Source organism: Protopterus annectens, chromosome 11.part0, assembly GCF_019279795.1.
Source record: "Protopterus annectens isolate FY-2018-M chromosome 11.part0, PAN1.0, whole genome shotgun sequence".
Lineage (NCBI taxonomy): Eukaryota > Metazoa > Chordata > Ceratodontiformes > Protopteridae > Protopterus > Protopterus annectens.
Window position 1 is genome coordinate 1,506,543,628 of NC_056745.1, and position 15,084 is coordinate 1,506,558,711.

Below are 15,084 nucleotides of genomic sequence, written 5' to 3' on the forward strand. Positions count from 1 at the left end.
CAACTCATCACTAGTAGGATTTCCACAACACAGTACTGTGCAGGTATCACATACACCACAGGGGTCATATGGAGGTTATATGTGCAAAGGGTATGTGGAGGTGTCTGAAATCAAACAGCAGGTTTCAGTATGCCAATGGGGGTTGTAGTGATTGTGAATGTGGTCATACGCATCATACACCACACACACACACACAGAAACGTGCCAGTACTGACATGCATGGGTGCACTGCTTCACGGGTGTGTTGTGGTTGATGGTGCCATATGGCTATACAAGGCTCGGTAATGGGAATACCTTGGCATCAGGTCATGACAATGGTCTGCAATGTGGCTCATGGGTGTAGTGCCTGGAGTTGCCCACATAGGTGTGTATTGTATTCATCATACAGTCACCTGGGTGACTATTGCGTGTGGCCTATGCTGTGCCTTGCTTGCCATGTATGTGATCCTTAGTCCATGATATGGACAGTGTCTGGGATGTGCACACCTCCCACATGCATGCACAGTGACATGTGGAACTGTACCTGGGTGTCTGGCCCATGTTGTGTACACAGATTGTTATCATCAGATGTGCCAGTCCTGGCCTCATGTGGCGGGAACTGTTAATGGACAGCAGGTTGACCCTGCACCTACATTGATAGCATGATACCAGTATTCCCTGGTGTCAGTAGCATCTGTCCATACAGGGTTTGTGTTTCAGACAAGGTATGTCCTTTGTGGGTCACATTTGATGGTACCACAGGTGTTGCAGGTGTCCAGTGGGGAACATTGGGGAGCTGACTGTCAGCATGTACATGTCTATTGGACAGATGGGCAGGGTGCCATGCCCTCTGTAGCCCACTGCAATCACACCATGGTAACTATCAGTGGGCAATATGCAGTGTACTACCAACATAGCGCCTGTTGCCTAGGTAAGTGTGTGTGTGTGTGTGTGTGTGTGTGTGTGTGTGTGTGTGTGTGTGTGTGTGTGTGTGTGTGTGTGTGTGTGTGTGTGTGTGTGTGTGTGTGTGTGTGTATGAGACATGGGTTGACAGTGTTCCCTGGGTAATACAAGGGTTGCTAACATTGTTCAGCTGGCATTGACGACACATTTAGGGGTATGGATTTGCACCCCAGCCTCTGGGCTATTTCACATCTGTTATACCCATATGATGGACATTGTGATATATACTTGGCCCACCATATAAGACATTTGCAAAACCCACTACACATTGAGTCCAGTTATTACACACTCACAGCCACCTCCACACAGGATATGTATGACAAACACAAACACACACACACAACTGTCATGTCTGGGATTAGAACTCCTATCCAACTATTATATTACACTACAGCACTACGCTGTTATAGGATGCACCATGGAGATTACTGGAGTACTCCTTCCCCAAAGGTGTATTTCACAGTGAATGACATCAGCAGGATTGCCAAAGTAGGGCATTTGAATTGTATGGAGTGTGACTAGCCTAAAATGCATTGCTCCCTACACAGACATAGAAACACACACAAAACATCCACAACTGCCATGTGTGGGAATAGACACCTACCAGAGTTCTATATCACACTACAGCATGATGCTGTTATAGGATGCAGCACGGGGATTGCTGGAGTTACCTTTCCCCAAAGGTGTCTTTCACAATGAATGACATCAGCAGGATTGCCAAAGTAGGGTATTTTAATTGTACTGACTGTGACTAGCCTAAAATGCATTGCTCCCTACACAGACATAGAAACACACACAAAACATCCACAACTGCCATGTGTGGGAATAGAACCCATACCAGAGTTCTATATCCCACTAGAGCATGATGCTGTTATAGGATGCACCATGGAGATTGCTGGAGTGCCCCTTCCCCAAAGGTGTATCTCACAGTGAATGACATCAGCAGGATTGCCAAAGGAGGGCATTTGAATTGTACTGAGTGTGACTAGCCTAAAATGCATTGCTCCCTACACAGACATAGAAACACAAACAAACCATCCACAACTTCCATGTGTAAGAATAGAACCCCTGCCATAGTTCTATATCACACTACAGCATGATGCTATTACAGGACGCGGCACAGGGATTGCTGGCATGCCCCTTCCCCAAAGGTGTATTTCACAGAGAATGACATCAGCAGGATTACTAAAGTAGGGCATTTTAATTGTACTGAGTATGACTAGCCTACAATGCATTGTTCTCTACACACACACACACACACACACACACACACACACACACACACACACACACACACAATTGCCAAGTCTGGGATTAGAACTCCTACCTAACTATTTTATCATACTACACTTGTATGCAGTTATGGGATGCACTACGGAGATTACTGGACTACACCCTTCCCAGAGGTGTATTTCTAGGTGGATGACATCAGCAGCCTTGCCAAAGTAGGGCATTTGAATTGTAGGGGGTGTGAGTAGCCTAAAAGGAATTGCTCTCTACACACACACACACACACACACACACACACACACACACACACACTTGCCAAGTGTTGGATTACAAATCCTACCTAACTATTGTATCACACTACAGCAGTACACAGTTATGGGATGCGCTATGGAGATTAGTGGGATATAACTTTCCCAGAGGTGTATTTCTAGGTGGATGACATCACCAGCCTTGCCATAATAGGGCATTCAAATTGTAGGGAGTGTGAGTAGCCTAAAAGGAATTGCTTTCTACACAGACAGGGACAAACACACAGACTCACACACATTTGCCAAGTCAGGGATTAGAACTCCTGCTGAACTAATGTATTACACTACAGCAGTGTGCAGTTACAGGGTGCACTATGGAAATTAGTCAGCTACAACCTTCCCAGAGGTGTATTTCTAGGTGGATAACATCAGCAGCCTTGACAAAGTAGTTAATTTGAATTGTAGAGAGTGTGAGTAGCCTAAAAGAGATTGCTCTCTACACGCAGGGACAGACGCACACGTGCACACTTGCCAAGATTGGGATTAGAACTCCTACCTGACTATTGTATCACACTACAGCAGTACACAGTTATGGGATGTGTTCCTAAGATTACTGGGCTACAGCCTTCCCAGGGGTGTATTTCTAGGTGGATGACGTCAGCAGTCTTATCAAAGTAGAGCATTTGAATTGTAGGGAGTGTGACTGCCCTAAAAAGCATTGCTCTCTACACAGGCAGACACACACAGTTGCCATGTCTGGGATTGGAACTCCTACCTAACTAGTTTATCACATTAGAGCAGTACGCAATTATAGGATGCACCATGGGGATTACTAGGCTACAACTCTCACAAAGGTGTATTTCACAGTGGATGACCTCAGCAGGTTTGTCATAGTAGGACTATGGGGAGGGCAGTGGGTGTGCATGGGCCATAACCCATTCATCTAGAGGTTGACACACCACATGTGGGCACACAAAGGGTCATATTTCACAGATATGTGTATACAGCTGCTAGATGACTATTTCCTTGTACAGTCATCTTGCACAGCTAGCACTTGCACACCATAGTCTGTAATGCTGACGGATACTGGTGGCTAGTATCTACAGTGAGTGACATCTGAACCTCATGTGGTTGTGACCCTTTGGCTGTGTGCTAGGTGGGACAGGCCTGGATGTCTCCTTGTCACAGTCACCCTCTTCCACACATCGATGTATGTCTACCTTTGGCTTATTATACTGTGTTGTCCCTAGAATTATGTCTGTATTCCTATCCACTGTGTATGCAAAGCATGAGTGGTGCATACTGAGGAGTGTCTGCACTCACATCTGCGACTGCCAGATATATCTGGTCCACTGGAGTTTGTAGACATGGCCTTCATTTGTTTAAATGTGTGAGCATGCTCAGTATGTCCTTTAAGTATGTTCTTGACTGACATTGCCTTATGTGTGAGCATGCCCAGTATGCCCATCTGTACTGAATGTGTGGATTGAGTCCTGGTAGTTTGTACTGCAGTACACCTACAGGTAGCATACTGTTTCTGCAGGGTACCCGTCAATCATTTGGCAATATGGGGACAAACTGTGCAGGGGATAGTGTATACTGTAGGTGATTGTGTCTGTGCTGCTTCAGCTGCATTGTACTGCTGTTAGCAGGGATATTCAGATGTGTACTGTCATACACAATGATGTTTTCTGTCCTCATGTACTGTCAGGTTGACATTCTTGCTCACATTGATGTCTTTGGGGACAAGGGTGACTGCGGCTGTTTCCGGTATTGTGGGCAGACACCTATATATTCATGATAAGTTATGCCATTCTGGAGGGGGAGCTGCAGAAACTATGTGCTGGGTTTGTGTGCCCAGTTCAGCACCTTGGTACAGTACTGACAGAGGATCCCATACCTGAATGCCCATCAGTATGACAGTATGGGCTTATCTTGCTGTGGCAATGCCTCACATCTGTACAAATTCACACAGATCAGCCAGGGGCAGGGGCTATGGGTCAAGACATTTACCCTATTGTGGTGTACGGGCAGGTGTGCAGCCACCCATGTATGTGTCTGCAGCCAGGGATAGTGTGTGCAAACATCTTGGTGTTGGACCATGCACATTCCATACTGCCCATGCTCTCACCCCCCTGTTATTCTAACCTCTTCCATACATTATGCATACATTCTCTGATACTTTCCCTAAGGATATTGCCCCATCACAGGTGTGTGCTAGTGTTGGTCCATGGTTCATGCACTGGGATATGGTTGTCATGTTACTGTGGTTTGTCCACATGGCCTTTCATATGGCTTATGTGGAGTGTGTTGTGTTGTTATTTGGGTGTCCGTAACATAACATGCATTGGCAGTACGTGTGAGACACAGGCCTTTGGAAGATGGCTGTGGGGCATTATGTACTGCTGCATGCCAGATGTGGCAGGTCATTGCATTCTGTCACTCCTACAGTCCCAGACCACCATACAGTATATTCCCCTGGGGTGACAGGGTAGGTGTGATAGGTGTTCATGCCAATGCCTCATAACAGTCTTACTCAGGTGGTGTGGATGCTGGCAGGGTGCTAACTACCACTAGGGACACATCTGAATGGGACACCTGCACTGCATGCTGCAGTCTTCTGCTATTGCCATATAGAGGTGGGGTCTTACTGTACCCATTCCCCACATCAGGGATATGACTAGAGAGGTGTCTGTGGATGGGATTTGCATGAGCTGGGTACATGTGTGTTATGGACACTACTTGCATCTCATACACAGATATGCATTGGGCATTCCAGTTATGCTTGCATGTGCACGTACATCAGCTGTTTCCCAATACATCAGTCCTACCTCCTTTGTCATCTGCGAGTGTTTGGGCAGACAATACCAGTATCCCCTACCACAGGATCAAATAATGTGATGCATACCTGTATGTACGATTCCAAGGGTGTGTCCATTTCACAGTGACACAATATATGCTGTATATCTGGGGTAATTTCTTCTGTGTATCATTTGCATATGTAGACCAACAGCCATGCCATGTCAGTCTTTCAGATGGTGACACATATTACCACCATACATTTGCAATGGCTTACTGCTAGCTTGTGTTACACTGATGGGTATTGTGTATGGCACTGCAGTTGTGAGGACTTGTCCCTGTCATCAGCGGTAGTGGGCAATGGCCACCAGGCTTACCTCAACATGCATACATACAGACCACTCTCACACGATATGGGACACACACCTACCTAACACACACATACCTGCATATTGTGCAGATGCTACAACCTATCCTGCTACCTTGGCCACCTCTGTGCATCTGTGCTCCACTGGTATTAGACCTACACATACATGTTACTACATTTCTACATATGGTTGTGGGGGGCACACCTGACTGTTATGACGTGGGTACATCACATTAGGGAGGACACACAAGACCATTACTGCATAATTAAGTAGGGTTGGGGGGAGCATCCCTGACTATTTCTGCATTCCTACGCAGGATTGGGGATCACACCTGACAATTTCTACATATCTACACAGGATTAGGCGGCATACCTGACTGTTACTACATTTCTACGTAGGACGGGGGGCACACCTGACTATTTCTACATTTCTACACAGGATTCAGGGGGGGCACACCTGGCTGTTACTACATTTCTACATAGGATTGGGGGGGCACACCTGACTGTTATTACATTACTACGTAGGACGGGGGGAATACCTGACACTTATACACATTTGCTATGACTTTACTGGTATGTCAGGTACTCCATTTCATTCTGTATTCTAACCTATCATGCTGACTAGATGCATACCAGTGTACTACAGATCTTAGCTTTGATTTACCTGCATATTAGTTTCTGACTTCCTACCTTTCAGAACTAATGTCCCACTGCCTAACCTGCTGTAGTCTGTCTGTGTAGGCCTGGCAGGGTTACCAATAGGCATCATTCAGAGGCCATAGTACAGCCTTTGTTTATGTTTGTCTACACCTGTCCTGCTGGCTGTGACTGTTGTTGGGTATGTGAACCCCCCTGACTGGCATGTGTGAGTCACTTTCCTTGCGGGTGTCCCAGTATTGAGGGTGGTGCTGCAGGGCTGCCTATGTCAGATGCACAAAGTACACTCCGTACACATGGTTGAGCACAGGTAGTGTCATGTTTTGCATCCTTTTTACTGTATGTGAGAGTCTGAGAGAGGTGTTATTCCCTGAGTCACTCCTGTGTCAGTGTATGTGCTATGCATTGCCTCTTTGCCAAGGCCAGGGCATACTGGGCATTCCTCCTTCTGCCTACTGGGGAAGGCTCAGGTTGTTCCTCCTCCAAGTCACTCTGTGGCTGTGCAGGTCTTGGCAATGGGGGGGCAGTGTGGCCCTGCCCCATACTGTTCCTGCTGCAGCTGTTTCCGCAGGATCATATTGTATAGCATGGCACATATGATGGCAATTTGGGTACATGTAGCTGATGAGTACTGCAAGGCTCCACCAGATGTGTCCAGGCACTGGAACCATGACTTGAGCATATCAAACACATGCTCTACTATAATTCTAATCTGTGCATGTGCCTTATTATGGAGTTTTTGTTCGGGTGTGTGTGCATTTCTGATGGGTGTCATTAGCCACAGCTCCAGTGTGTATCCAGCATCCCCCACTAGGTGACCGTGAGGGATGTTCCCATTGGCAAATCTCTGGTACAGCTGCATCAGATGTCAGATGTGGGAATCATGATAGCTTCCAGGGCAGCCAGCACACACATTTATTGTTATGTCCTGGGCATCGGACATGACATGGCAGTTGATGGAGGGGAAGCCCTTGCAGTTGATGTAGAGCCTACCCCGCTCACCGAGTGGTGCTTTGATGTGTATGTCCATACAATCTATGGCACTCACTACCTCAGGATATTCTGCTATTTGCTGGAACAGTTGCATATTGCTGGCCAATGCCAGACGGGTGTTGGGGAAATATAAGTGCAAACCGACATGTGCTGACATGGCATCCAGGAACTGGTGGAGTACCCTGGATGCTGATGCCTGTGAGATCCCCATGATATCCCCAGCTGGCCTTTGGAAGGTACCTGTAGCTAGTATTCTTAGCCCTACACATACCTTGGTATCCACTGGGATGGGTTTCCCTCTGTTAGTTCTGTGTGTCAGGCATGGCCGGCACAGTTCAACAATTTGCTGTAAGAGGTCCCTGTCCACCCCATAGTGCTCCACTATCTCCAGCTCATGTAGCCCCTGGTAGGTTACCCTGGGTCTGTACACTCTTCTTCATCTCTTCACTGTGGTTGGTCGACAGTATTCACATCCTCATCACCCTTAGCCTTTTCCACAAGTTGTATGATAGCTATTGCAGCCCCTATCATTTTGATGTTTTGTTTGTTAAACGTTTCCCGCTTGCATACACCGGTGGTGTAGAGTGTGGGAAAAACCAGATAGAAAAGTGTTTGCATAGTTTATAGTAATGTTCTGGGATGGGATGGTCTGCTGCTTGTGTAAATGGTTGATTCTGATACATTTCACTTACCAACTATGCTAGTTCTCCTAGATTACCTTCCTACTGCTGTTTTCCCTTCCCATTGCCTTCCTGTTTAAGCCCGGGGGTGCACCGTGCAAACACAGTACACAAATGTGCACAGAGCTGCTATTTTCTGGTTTTTACTTTTTTTTTTCCTTTAGAACACCAGCTTAGGCAATGTAAAGAGGGATAGGCAGACTCAGACACACCCCTTGCTTAGCTGTGCTTAGCTAGGAGCAAACCTGAGCCACGGGGCTCCAGTCCACTTACAGTATGCTTGACACCCCCCCCCCTCATGCTGTCAGCTAACTTCTAGGCTTGCACCAAGCTATTCCTACGTTCACACTGTTGGGACCTGACTGGCATGCTGTGGAAACTGGGGTTCACTATCATTCCCCTCATTTGCATAAGATTGCCTGCTAATGCATAGTTACATGTCTCACACTGAGCCTACCCCCTTAGCAAGCACTACTCACTGGCCATGTTGTCTTCTGCCTGCCATTGACTTTCATGACAGAATAGTGATTTTAGTTAGAATGTTTATTTTAGGTTTATTTTATTATTTTCACCCCGATCCCGTTTGCGCGTTGCTGCCCTACACGTAAACAGCCAAGAGTGGCTAAAAAAATAAATAAAAATTGATTCTTTTTTTTTTAATTTTTAAGCTGTTTGCAATGCCAGTGGCCTTATACTTGGCCATTGGCATGCTTTCTGACTGATATGCAGCCTTTATTTGGAGCTGTCATGGCTCCATTTTGGATTTTGCAGAAATGTACTCGGTTACTAACCGAATACATTTCTACAGATTGCACTAGTCCTGCATGGCCAGTTTCAAGCTTCCTGGATCACAAATTCACCTCATATGCATGGATTTCTCCTGCAAATGGGGTGATTTCCATACAGGGGCGTAGTCCATGCAGGACTAGTGCAAGATCACTTATGTATGCCCCTGCAGGCTGTTCCTGGATCGCACGGCGGACATATTGCCTGCTAGAGCTCCTACACTAATCCTGCATGCCATGCAAGGCATGCAGAATCTGGGGAATAGTCTATTTACCCATAAACTTTTAGCCTTGGAAATGCCTAAATATGACAACTTGACCATGCTGCTTGCATAGTTACAAATGTCAGTGAACTAGATAAATAATTCAAATTATTAGATCTAATTTTATTTTTCAATATCATCATTATTTAAATACAGAAGTCAGAGCTCACATGAATACAAATAATCAACAGTTTGAGGAAATTCATACTTGACAGTTGTTTTAACATACTTTTAATCACACAATTTGTAATATGTTATACTAGTAAGAGTAACATTAATAACCACTATTATCTGAATTTCAGTTTGCAGTATTATGTCAAAGAGTTGAGTTGTTCTTAGATTACTGCCCGTGTTTGTTTATCATACTATACTCTGTTACCCAAATCCATCTCCTACACTTTCACTACCTCTCAACAATAATGACTCAACCCATACTTTTACAATCCCCCCTCGTGTTCATAACTTCTCCCTCCTACATTTACTCAAAATCAAAATTCTCCCAGACATTTCACTCTCCCCCAAAGTTAAGCTAAAATCCTGCACTTGCTACTCCTATCATCATCAGCATACATTTTTAGTAAGAACTCTGCTTCTAGCCAGAGACATTCACCTTAACCCAGTTACATCCACCTCTCCATTCATCCACAACCTCCACCCACCCCAACTGATCTCACCTTCCACCCTTCCACAACCTTCCCCTCAAAATATTCTGCCCCAAAATTTAACCATCTACTCTATGAACATGCAAAACTACTTAAAAAACCTCCAAACTCCATGCATGGATGGCTCACAAACCTCCACATAGCTTAACCTTATCCAAAACATGGCTAAAACCTTACATCTCAAACAATGAAATCTTACCTCCAGGAAATAGTATATACAGGCTAGACAGAGTCCCCAAAAAAGGATGTGGCATTGCCATCCTCTATTCTGAACAACTTAACATATGCCCCCTACCTACCTGTCTCCCTAACTTTCATCCAGCTAAACTATTAATACTCAATTATCACTTGAATAGCAACAAAAAATTCACTATTGTGTCCATCTACATCCCACCAGGTAATAACATCCCCATCCTCAAACACATACTGTTATGGATCTCACACAACATACCCTATACAACTGTCTTCCTTGGAGAAATATTGACTGGAAAAAACAAACAACTACTTCCCTTAACCTTAGCCTAAATCTCCATAGTTTCAATCAGTATATCACATGCCCCACTCTCATCAACAAAAATGCCAATACCAGCACTATCCTAGACTGGATAGTCACTGCAAACCCAAACCTCTACCACAACCCCTGCACTCTACCCCACAGCATTAGTGACAACCTTCCCACCCATATTCCAAGATATTCTTTCCAATACTCTACGTCACACCTATACAGAGATTGCTGAAAAACTCTCCAACTTTAATGCAGAAATCTTTATCGCTAAACTATTTGCCATAAACTAGTCCTGCCTATGACACCTTTCCCTAAATGAAGCAGTACTAAAATTCAACCATATTTTCCTTGAAATTCTCAATTCTCTAGCGTCCATGAGGAAAATCGAGATAAAAGCTAATTACTCCCACTGGATTACAAAAATACTCGATCCCTTATGCATAAAAGTGACAATTTATGGAAAACTCAGCTCAAAACCATATCCCCTACTCACCTCCAAAACTACAAAGAATTTAGAAATGTTACCAAAAAAAATAATCGTTAAGGACAAGAAACAATTCTACAATCAGGCCCAAACCAATCACTACCAATAAATCTCCCCCACTGCCTTCATCAAATCACTCCTGCATAAACTAAAACCATACTCTCAATCTACTGAAACCTTATAGGTTCATAGGTAGGTACTAGCAGCTCAAGGGCCTACGTAAGCCTAGCCAACAAGGTTCCCTGGCTTATGCCACCCAAGAAAGTTATTTTCCTGTGCCACTGTCGAGCAGAGACACAGAAGTGATCCCCGGGGTGTATTTGCTATTTCCCATCCACTCATCAAGCTTTTTCTTGAAGAATGCTAATGAAGAACTTTGCTTGACATAGATGGGTAGCCTGTTCCAGAGTACGGTAAGTCTCTGGGACAGAAATCTATCCCTCCAGCATGTCCTGTTTATTGTGGTGACAAGGTTTAGGTCCCTCAAGTGTGTAGCTTGGAGGGACTGGGATTTCTTTAAGTGTAGCATGTCCAACAGCTCTGGGTTTGACATAGCTTTATATGTTAGGCAGAGATCACCTCAGAGTAAGCGATATGCTATGGAGTAAAGCTGGAGTTTTTTGAGATGGTCAGTGTTGAGCATTTGTTTGAGGCCATTAATCCTCTTTGTGAGGTACTTCTGTGGCCTTTACAGCTGCTGCAGATGTCTTGTGAGGTACATTCCAAAAGGGGCGTTGTACTCTATAATGGGTCTAATGAGTGTCGAGTAGAGGGGAACAATAACCTCTTTTTTCATGGATGAGAGCCCTTTTATGATGGGGTGTGCCACGTAGAAGGACTTCCTGACTACTGTGACGATGTGACGATCATAGGAGAGACTACTGTCCACCTGGGTCCCAAGGTCTCTTATCACACATTCAGTGTTAAGTAGATTGCTGCCTATGTGGTAGTTCATGGGTACAGAGTTTTTACCAAAGGGGATGACACTGCACTTTTTGGCATTGAGTTTGAGGCAATGGCTTTGCTACCAGGCATCTGTCTCAGCGAGGCCCTTCTGTAGGATGTCCACATCATTTGGGGAATTGGCTATGGCTTCTAGTTTGCAGTCATCTGCAAACTTCATTAGCTAGAGGCCTTCTGTGTTAGCCTGTACTTCAGAGAAGTAGATACCAAACAGGAGAATTCCCAGGATGGAACCCTGTGGTACTCCATTTGTCACTGCTTTGGGGTCAGATTTGGAGTCTGCAACTTTTACAGTGTGGGTTCTGTCAGTGAGCCAGTTGACAACCCATCTTGTGATGTAGGGATTTATACCTAGTTTAGTGAGTTTAGCTATAATTCCAGAATGGGGGATGGTGTCAAAAGCCTTGTCGAGGTCAAGATAGGCTGTGTGAACCACCTGACCCTCATCTACAGCTTTGATGACTTTTTCAAAGAAGTTGATCAGGTTCAGAAGGCATGATCTGCCTTTCACAAACCCGAACTGGGTGGGATCCAGAGTTTGGAGGTTACCAATGTCTTTGTTTATGAGTTCCATGATGATACGTTCCATGGCCTTGAAACCAGGCTCGTCAGGCTAATAGGTCGATAGTTCCTGGGATCAGTGGTGACTCCCCCTTTGTGGAGTAGGATAACTGTTGCTGTGTGTCATTCAGTGAGCACAAAGCCTGATGCGAGGCTATTATTGAACATGGTGCTTAAGTGGGGAGCCAGTTCATTCTGAAGTTTGTGTAAAATGCAGCCTGGCATGTTGTCCGGTCCCATGGATGCTGTGTTTTTGGCTTTAGAGAGTGCAGCTTTTACCTGCGTAGTTGTGATTACAGGGACTCTGCATTCTTCCTGTATAGATATGGGCCCTTTAAGGGGTGGGGGGGGGGTAAAGTTAGCAATGAACCTATCTGCCAGGATGTTGGCAATATCAGTTGGTTCTGTAATTTTTGTGTCGTTGTGCTGTAACTCAGAGCAGATCTGGGTGTTGCCATCAAGATTCTTGACATAGCTATAGAATGCTTTGTGGTTGTCCTTAGAATTAGTGGCGATTTTGTTTTCGTAGCTAGCTTTGGAGGATCTTATAAAGGATTTCAGCTTCTTACTGAGGCTGACCAGGGAGCTCCTAAACTCGTAGGATTTTACTCTCTTTTGCAACAGTTTCGTCCTTCTGTTGTACAGTTTGTTTATGGCAGGGCACCACCAGATTGTCTTCCTTTTTTTTGGAGGATAGCATCTTGGTTCTGTTTGGGATAGCATGCTCCATGCACTCGTGTAAGTGCTTATAGAGTGCATTTGTTTAGGATTCAGCAGTTGTAACTGTATTGTCCATCTGCATGGGTGTCATGACGTTCACCACTTCTGTCTTAAGAAGCATGAAGTTGGCTTTGCAGAAATTTTTTACCCTGGTTTCCTTAATGGGGAGTGGGTGCGGGATGTGGATATCAAGGGTGATTAGCTTATGGTCAGATCGGACCAACGAGGAGTTGACTTCAGGTGTGGAACACCAGTCACTCATGTTGGTAATGACTAGGTCTAGGATACTGTTGCCCCTGGTGGGGGTGCAGATAAGTTGATCCAGGGCATTGGAGTTTATGAATTCCAGAAAGGGTTGAGCTAAGCAGTTGGTACACGAGTAGTTTTCCCAGTTAATTGTGGGGTAGTTGAAGTCACCCATTATGGCCCGCCCAAACTCAAGCTTGCCACTGATTCTATTGCCTACCCTATTTCTATACTAATAAATAGATCAATCCAGGCAGCTACAGTCCCCAACATCTGGAAATCTTTCTCTTCATATCCTCCATATAAAAGATGAAACTCCAGCAACCCCTCCAATTTCAGACCCATAGCCATTATTTCCTCACTATCAAAATTCTCAAAAAATGCATTCACCCACAACTTCTCAAATATCTAATTCATGAAAACCTTCTGACCTCTACCCAACATGGGTTTCACCAAAACTACAGCACTGCTACCACCCTTCTATCTTCTACTCATACTGTAGCTCAGGCTAGAAACAACAACCAACTAGTATCCTGTCTATTTCTAGACTTTTCTATCTCACTCTAAACTACTAACTAAACTATCTGAACTCAACCTATCACCTTTCACTCTTTACTGGTTTTCAAGCTACCTTACAAATAGACAACAATCTGTCAGATGGCTTACTTTCCTTGTTCCCCTTACTACCTATACACACAGGAGTCCCTAAGAGCTCTACTCTAGGGCCCCTTCTATTCAGTATCTGTACTAACAACCTCCACACATACTGCAGTAACTCCTCTTTGATACAATATGGAGACAACTCCACACTTATCACATTCTCTGACCACATCCCCAGTCTCCAGAGACTTACTCAAAATTCGTTCCATTCTGTTGAAAGATGGCTTACAGAAAACCAGCTCATCCCAAATCCAAAAAAATAAAAACTCCTCTTCCTTCCTAAATCACGCTATCATCACAAATCTACCTTTACTATCTCATCACTCAACAAAACCATCATCAAAGCAGAACCTCAAACAAAACCCATTGGCACCATAATTCATGATCAATTAAAATTTGAACTTTACATTCACCAGTGCATCAAAAAACACATCAAAAACTGGATTTACTGTATAGGGAACAAAAAATTCATACTTCAGACTCTAAATTTACTCTTGCTCAAGCATTCCTTCTACCTAGCGTACTTTATGCCGCTCCAGTCCTTACAAACTTGCAACTCACATTACACAACAAACTTTAACAAACCTATGTTAAAATTGTTAGATTTGTTTCTAACCAACCTCACCATTCTCACTACTGCATCGCACGAAAAAAGTTTCAATTTCTAGAATTCCCCCCAACAAATTCTTCTATCACAGCTGATTATTACACACTCCATACTCAACAAACCTTCTGCATGCCCCTCCCTCTCCCCCCTAGTATCCTACTAGCATGCCTCTCCCTCTCCTCCCTTGTATCCTATTCATGCCCCTCCCTCTCCTCCCTAGTATCCTACTAGCACGCCCCTTTCTCCCCTCCCTAGTATCCTATGCATGCCCCTACCTCATCTCCTTAGTATCCTATGCATGCTCCTCTCTGTCCTCGCTAGTGATTACACACTCCATACTCAACAAACGTTCTGTCTGCCCCTCCCTCTTCCCCCTAGTATCCTGCTAGCATGCCCCTCCCTCTCCTCCCTAGTATCCTATACATGCCCCTCCCTCTCCTCCCTAGTATCCTATACATGCCCCTCCCTCTCCTCCCTAGTATCCTATGCATGCTCCTTTCTCTCCTCCCTAGTGATTACACACTCCATATTCAACAAACCTTCTGCATACCCTTCCCTTTCCTCCCTTGTATCCTACTTAGCATGCCGCTCCCTCTCCGCTTAAGTAGCGGAGGTGTGGGGGTGGAGCAGGAGTTGCCCCCCCCGGCAAAAACATTTAAATTGTTTTTTTTTTTTTTTTGGATTCATGTTTTTTGTTATGGTCTCGGTCATA